Genomic DNA, 6,884 nt, shown 5'->3' with positions numbered 1-6,884 from the left:
ACATCTAGGACAAACCCCCTGTAATATTTAAGATCAAGAAACTGATTATCGGCTCCAAACACACAATTATGGCATCTAAGAGACTTGTCCTTTATGGGTTTTTAAAAAAGATTTTATTTATTTATTTTTACAGAAAGGGGAAGGGAAAGAGAAAGAGAGAGAGAGAAACGTCAATGTATGGCTACCTCTCATGTGCCCTTTGCTGGGGACCTGGTCCACAACCCAGGCATGTGCCACGACTAGGAATTGAACCAGCGATCCTTCGGTTTAGAGGCTGGCAATCAATCCACCGAGCCACACCAGCCAGGGCGAGACTTAGGCTTCGAAACCGACACCAACTTAGGAAAATCAATGAACATTTACCCAACCATAATTATAATTTTGGCATCTATATTAAGAATCACGTATTTGAGGCCACAGGTTGTCGGTGACAGCTGAGTTCCAAAATGACCACTTAAAAACTCAGACTGCAAGTCTGCAGTCTTTTCAGAACGCATGTCCTTTCTTTATACGGTCACGCCGCCTAGAGAATTGATTGCGCTGGGGGAGGGTGTCAGTGAGTCGCCTCTCCCAGGTTTCTAGGTGATCCACAGGTGCCAGGACAGATGGGTCCCCTGCGGAGCTCACACGGGTGCCCCAGCTGCGCCCGCTGCGCGACCCCGCCGCGTCCTCAGAGCCCCGGGGCGTGGCTTCCGCGCCGGCAGCGGCAGCATCTCAGCCGGCTCCACGTCCCAGCCCCAGGAACCTCGGTCTGGGGCAGCCAGACTGGGCTTTCTCGCGGGAGAACTGCCTTGAACTTGGGGCTTCGCGGCCTGCGCGACGCGGGGCAGAACCTCAGCAGCGTTTGGGGATAAAAGGCGTCCCCGGCTCCTGAACGGAACGTCCCGTCGCCCGGCCAGGGGCCGCGAGCCCGGTGGGAGGAGATACCACCCGCGCCTCCCCCCTCGCAGCCCCCCAACACCCGCAGCGAGGCTGCGCAAATACGAGCTCGGGGGATTTCTAGTTTCTTCTTTGAGCTTTTCTGCACGTTCTATCAACATGTGTGACTTCAATCACGTTAAAATATTCAACCCATCTTTACACAAAGTGGCCTAAACAAAAGCAATTAACGAAAAAACATTGCGATGAAAAAAAAATGCACATTTTAAGACAGAATAGCACTGCCTTTTGGAGCCCGGGACAAAGGAGAAAATGAGGAGGACAGATCTGGATGTTTCGTTCCGCAGGAGTTTTCATTACTTTCCTTTTTTTTTTTTAAACAACTGCATTCAGATAGTCTTTATCTTGACAACTGCGTTTTCGGGTGCCCCTTAAATGTCGCGCCGAGGCCAGGAAGTGCTTCGCTGGCCCGGCGGGCGACACTACGACGGGCTGTCGGGCGGCGGGCACATCTGCTGGACGCAGACAAGGGACGCGCGGCGGAGACCCGCGCGGCCGCCAGCGCGGGTGTGCGACCAGGGGGCGCCGGGGCGGGCGGACTGAGGCTCGGGACGGGCTCGGCCCAATGCACGGCCTCCGCATCCGGTGCCTCCGCAAAGCGGTCCAGACAACGACGTCGCACCAAAAAGCCGGAAAGGGCTCCAAGTGCGCGACCGCAGGACCACAGGTCCTTCCAGAACCCTCTCCCCAACCGCCTCACGGCGCAACCGCAGTGGGCGCCGATTTTCTCTCCTTCGCGCTCGCACACCGGGCCAATCACAGCGCCGCTCCTCTTCGCGCCGACCAATGGGAGTGCAGGAGGCCTCAGAGGGTGGGCGGGGCTCCAGCGGCCGTTACCCGGCGGGCCCTGCGGCGGCACGCGGCGAGCACTCGCTCCGAAGCTGCGGCGGCGGCCGGGCGCTTCGCGCCAGGTGACGGCAGCAGCGAGGGCGGCAGCTCCACGGTGAGGTACGGCGAGCGGGGCTGGCAGCGGTCGCGGGGAGCTGGAGCCGGGCCTGAGGGGGACATGGCAGGGAGCCCAGTCACGGAGGGTACGGGAGGGCCTGCCCCGGGCCGAGCGGCGGCCGCGGGAAGCAGGCCTTCGGGGGCTCCCCCGGGTGGGGGACACGGAGGCGGGCGGGGTGGCCTCCCCGATGGGCGTCTTGGCCACGCGGCCTTGGCGGCCCGGAACCCCCCACCTTGGTACCTTTACATTCGGTTGCGAGGCGTCTGCCGGCCGCACGGCGCAGGCGCCAGGGCGGGCTTGCACCCCGCAAAAATCTCGTTTAGAGCCCAGGTTTGAGGGTCGGTGACTTTTGCATTTCGTACCTGGGGAGAGGTGGGGGGGGTCCCCGTGAGTTCGTCGTTGCGGCCAGCTAGTCGTTGTCTACCCGGGCGGGCGGGCGCGCGCGCACGCCGCAGCCACCGCGGGGGAGGGACGTTGACTAGTGCAGCCCCGGGTGCCGGGTGCCGGGTGCCGGGTGGGGGGGGCGGGCGTTCGCGCCGCCGAGGGCCGGGGACGCCGCCCTGAGACGCGGGTGTCGGGCGGGATCGGGGCGGAGCGGGCTTTGAAGGCGGTTGGCGCGGGGCGCGGGCGGGGGACACGCGTGGCCGCGGTGGGCGCGGAGCCCGGCTCGCGGAGGGTCCCCCGGGTCGTTCCGGGGGTTGAGTCTCCGCCCAGAGGGCGGGGACAGCGTTGCCGAGCGGCGAGCGGGGAAGTGCTGCGGCTGGCATCCTGGGAAGGTCGTTGGGGGGGGGGGGGCGTTACCGCCGGGGGGCCGCGGGGTTCTGGGTTGAGATCGACCGGACCCGCGGGAGGCCGGTGGCTTCCGGTCGGTTCTGGGACCGAGAGCGCGCCCGGGGGTCGTTTGGTGGACGGGGAGGAGGGGACGTCCTGGACGAGAGTGGGCCCGTCCGCGGCCGCCCGCGCTTTCACAGCCACCCCAGGGGGCGTGAGCGGGCGGGCCTCTGGGTGTCTCTGGGCCCCGCGGGGACAAGAGGACTTGTCTCGGGCCATCACAGCCCGCTGTCACCCAGAAACCGTGTTTCGCGTGAACTCCAGTTTCGTGTCGGGCTGTGTGCTGGCCGTCCTGGGCTGCGTGCCGCCCGCAAGCGGAGGTCGGACAGCCCTGCAAGGGTGTTCCCGGTTCGGCCTGCGCTTCCCGGAGGAACAGTGGGGCTGTGTGTGCCTGCCGGCCACGTGCGTGTCTTCGGAGAAGTGTCTGTTCAAGTCCCTCGTGCGTTTTAAGAAGTGCATGTCTCTTTGCTGGGTTGTAAGAATTCTTATATGTTCCGGACAGCAGACCCTTTTCAGATACGTGATGTGCGAGTGTCTTTGTTACAGTGCCATCTTTCCTTTCGTCGCAGCTTTTGACCTTGACTGACTGTTCATGTGAACCCTACGGCACACTCAATGGAGATTGGGGTGCAGAGTCAGATATGAATCACAGTCCAGCTTGTTAAGACACAAATCGAAGAGATTTGTGGGGTGTAAATGTCATTCTCACTATTTTTTTGAAAATATTTTTTAACTTAAAATGTTTGTTATACTTTTATCTTATATGAATAAACCAACAAATTTTTAAATTTTTCTGTTTTAATATTTTATATTGTAGCTATTGATAAATGAATACTTCTAAGGATTTCCAATACTTGTAAGAACATGAAGAGTTCCTGAGTCCAAAAAGTTAAAAAAAAAAAAAAACTGACCTAGCCTAAGGTCAATTATTTTAATGGACTGGCTTTTTTTTTTTTTAAGTATCTTTTATTGGTTATGCTATTATAGTGGTCCCGTTTTTTTCTCCCCTTTATCTCCCTCTGCCCTACATCCTCCACTCCCTTAGTTCATGTCCAAGGGTTGTACTCACAAGTTCCTTGGCTTCTCCATTTCTCGTGCTATTCTTAACCTCCCCCTGTCTACTTTGTACCTGCCACTGATGCTTATTCCCTGTGCCTTTTCCCCTTTGTCCCCACTGATAACCCTCCACGTGATGTCCATTTCTGTGATTCTGTTCATGTTTTAGTTGTTTGCTCAGTTTATTTTTGTTTTTGTTTTTTTAGGTTTGGTTGTTGATAGTTGTGACTGTTGTCATTTTACTGTTCATATTTTTTATCTTCTTTTTCTTAGATAAGTGCCTTTAACATTTCATGTAATACAAGCTTGGTGGTGATGAACTCCTTTAACTTGACCTTATCTGGGAAGCACTTTATCTGCCCTTCCATTCTAAATGACAGCTTTGGTGGACAGAGTCATCTTGGATGTAGGTCCTTGCCTTTCATGACTTGGAATACTTCTTTCCAGCCCCTTCTTGCCTGTAAGGTCTCTTTTGAGAAATCAGCTGACAGTCTGATGGGCACTTGTTTGTAGGTAACTGTCTCCTTTTCTCTTGCTGCTTCCAGGATTCTCTTCTTCATTTTAATTTTGGTTGATGTAATTATGATGTGCCTTGGTGTGTTCCTCCTAGAGTCCAACTTCTTTGGGACTCTCTGAGCTTCCTGGACTTCCTGGAAGTCTGTTTCCTTTGCCAGATTGGGGAAGTTCTCCTTCATTATTTGTTCAAATAACTTTTCCACTTATTGCTCTTCCTCTTCTCCTTATGGCACCCCTATGATTCAGATGTTGGAATGTTTAAAGTTGTCCTGGAGGTTCCTAAGCCTCTCCTCATTGTTTTGAATTCTTGTTTCTTCATTCCGTTCTGGTTGAATGTTTATTCTTCCTTCTGTTCCATACCATTCATTTGAGTTCTGGTTTCCTCCCCGTCACTGTTGGTTCCTTGAATATTTTCCTTTAGTTCACGTTGTATAGCCTTTACTTCCTCTATTTTGCGGCCATACTCAATCATTTCTGTGAGCATCCTGGTTACCAATGTTTTGATTCTGCATCTGATAGGTTGGCTGTCTCTTCATTGCATAGTTCTTTGTCTGGAGTTTTGATCTTTCATCTGGGCCATATTTCTTTGTCTCGGAGCTCTTGTTACATTCTTGGGCAGAGCCTTAGGTATTTGCCAAGAGGGGGGCAACCCACGTAGCTGTGTTGTGGTGCTGTCTGTGGGGGAGGGGTTCCAGAGGGAACAAAAAACTGTTGCGGCTCTTACCCCACTCTCGGTCGCTTCCCCCGCCACCCACAAGCACAGTGGGCCCTTCTGGTGCTGATTCCTGGGTGGGTGTTTCCCAGGAATGGGGTTTCTCCCGCTGCCGCCTCGTCCCCCACAGGTTTTTTCATTTAGAGGCTTTGAGGCTTTATGTCCCCACACTAGAGCCCTGGGTTGCGGGGTCTGTCTCGCTCCCCAGATGTTCCTCCTGGTTTTCCCACTTGCAGATGTGGGGCTGCCCGCTCTGCTCGCTGCCTCCTCACCCGCCTGCTCCACTGCCTTGCTGCGTGTCCTGTCCACCTGGGCTGCCCGTCTCCACCCCGCCTCCCAGACTGGACGAATGTTTCTTCTCTAACTCCTTCATCGTCAGACTTCCATACAGTACGATTTTTTGGCAGTTCTGGCTGGTTTTTGTCTTTGAATTTGTTGTTGTCCTTCTTTTGGTTGTGCAAAGAAGCAAAGCATATCTTCGTATACCTCCATCTTTGCTAGAAATTCCAACTTTCTTTTCATCTTAGTCTTTATCTTAAATATTTACCTGATATTCCTAGAGAAGGGCCATTACTGACGTAAATACAATCTCTTAGGTCAGGACTTAACTAACTTCAAACTTCTAAATGTGGTAGAGAAATCCATAAGATATATGCATTTGTGCATTTTCTCAGGGAAGTAACTGATTTTATCAAATCTGCAGAGAGTTCATAACCCCAAAGGTTAATCTGTAGCTAGACTCATGGCAGTAAAAATATTATTAGGCCATTTTCCCCATTATTAACCAAAAGGAATTTTTGAAACATTAAATTGGAATCAGATACTTCCAGTGCAGATAAATCCTATGGTTCACAACTGTGTGTTTCCAGTTAGGTATGTTATAGGCACTTAGAACATATTATGTATAAAAATGAACTCATCATCCTAGCCAGTTGGTTGGAGCGTTGTGTCGTAAACAGAAAGGTTGCAGGTCTCCCACCCTGAGTGCGCCCAGGTTCTCACCCCGCCCTTGTCTGCCTGCCCCAGGGCTGGCTCTGGGCACGCATTGGCGGATGGTGGGTTTCCAGACCCTTCCGCCTCCTCGTCCCCACCTCTACTGTGAGCACAGGTGTAGATCCAGAGCCCCAGGTGGCTCCCGTTCTTCCTTCACCGCACGCCACACCCCCAATCTCTCTCCCGTTGTCCCAGCCCTGGATCTGCTCCCCCCGGTCAGCCGTGGCCGAGCTCCTGAGACGGGACACAGGGCCTGACAGGCCTTTGCCTCAAAGCCCTCACCCAGACCCCTGCTTGCAGCCAGGCCGGGGTCGGCGCTGCAGGGTCGTGATTCCCGCGGACTCTCCACCTGGAGCACCAGCGTGCCCCCAGGCTCTGCCCAGACGCCCTCTTGGGAGGGACCCTGAAGGTCTTGGAGGGGACGGAGGAGAGGGTCCCGGCCCACCCAGCAAACACTGCGCCCTGCGGTGCGCCCTGTCCCGGCCTAGGCTCCCGCCCTTCCCCTGGGCGGGCCTTGCACGGCAGCGACCCTGACAGACCTCGGGGGTGGCCGCCGGGATCTCCAGGCCCAGCTCAGGTACCCGGCTTAGGCTCCCTCATGTGGCGGCTGGGTTCGGAGAGCCGTCATTAATTCTTCAAACACTTTTATTGAGGTACAGTGTAGTTGTAGCAACTTTATCAAGCAACGCGGCTGTCACATCGGATGTATTAGAACAAGTTCGTCCTCCAACGAGATCCCCTGTGCCCATTCACAGTTGTCCTCTCATCCCGTACCCTGCCCCAGGCGGGTTCTAATCTACTTTCCGTCTCCATAAATTGGCTTTTCTGTGCACTCCTTCAGATGGGTGCCTCCCATAAAGTAAGGTGGTCTCTTGTCTGGCTTTCTGGCTT

Source organism: Phyllostomus hastatus, unplaced genomic scaffold (genome assembly GCF_019186645.2).
Source record: "Phyllostomus hastatus isolate PE091 unplaced genomic scaffold, TTU_PhHast_1.1 phas_contig_477, whole genome shotgun sequence".
Taxonomy (NCBI): Eukaryota; Metazoa; Chordata; class Mammalia; order Chiroptera; family Phyllostomidae; genus Phyllostomus; species Phyllostomus hastatus.
Note: the sequence above shows the minus strand (reverse complement) of the source record.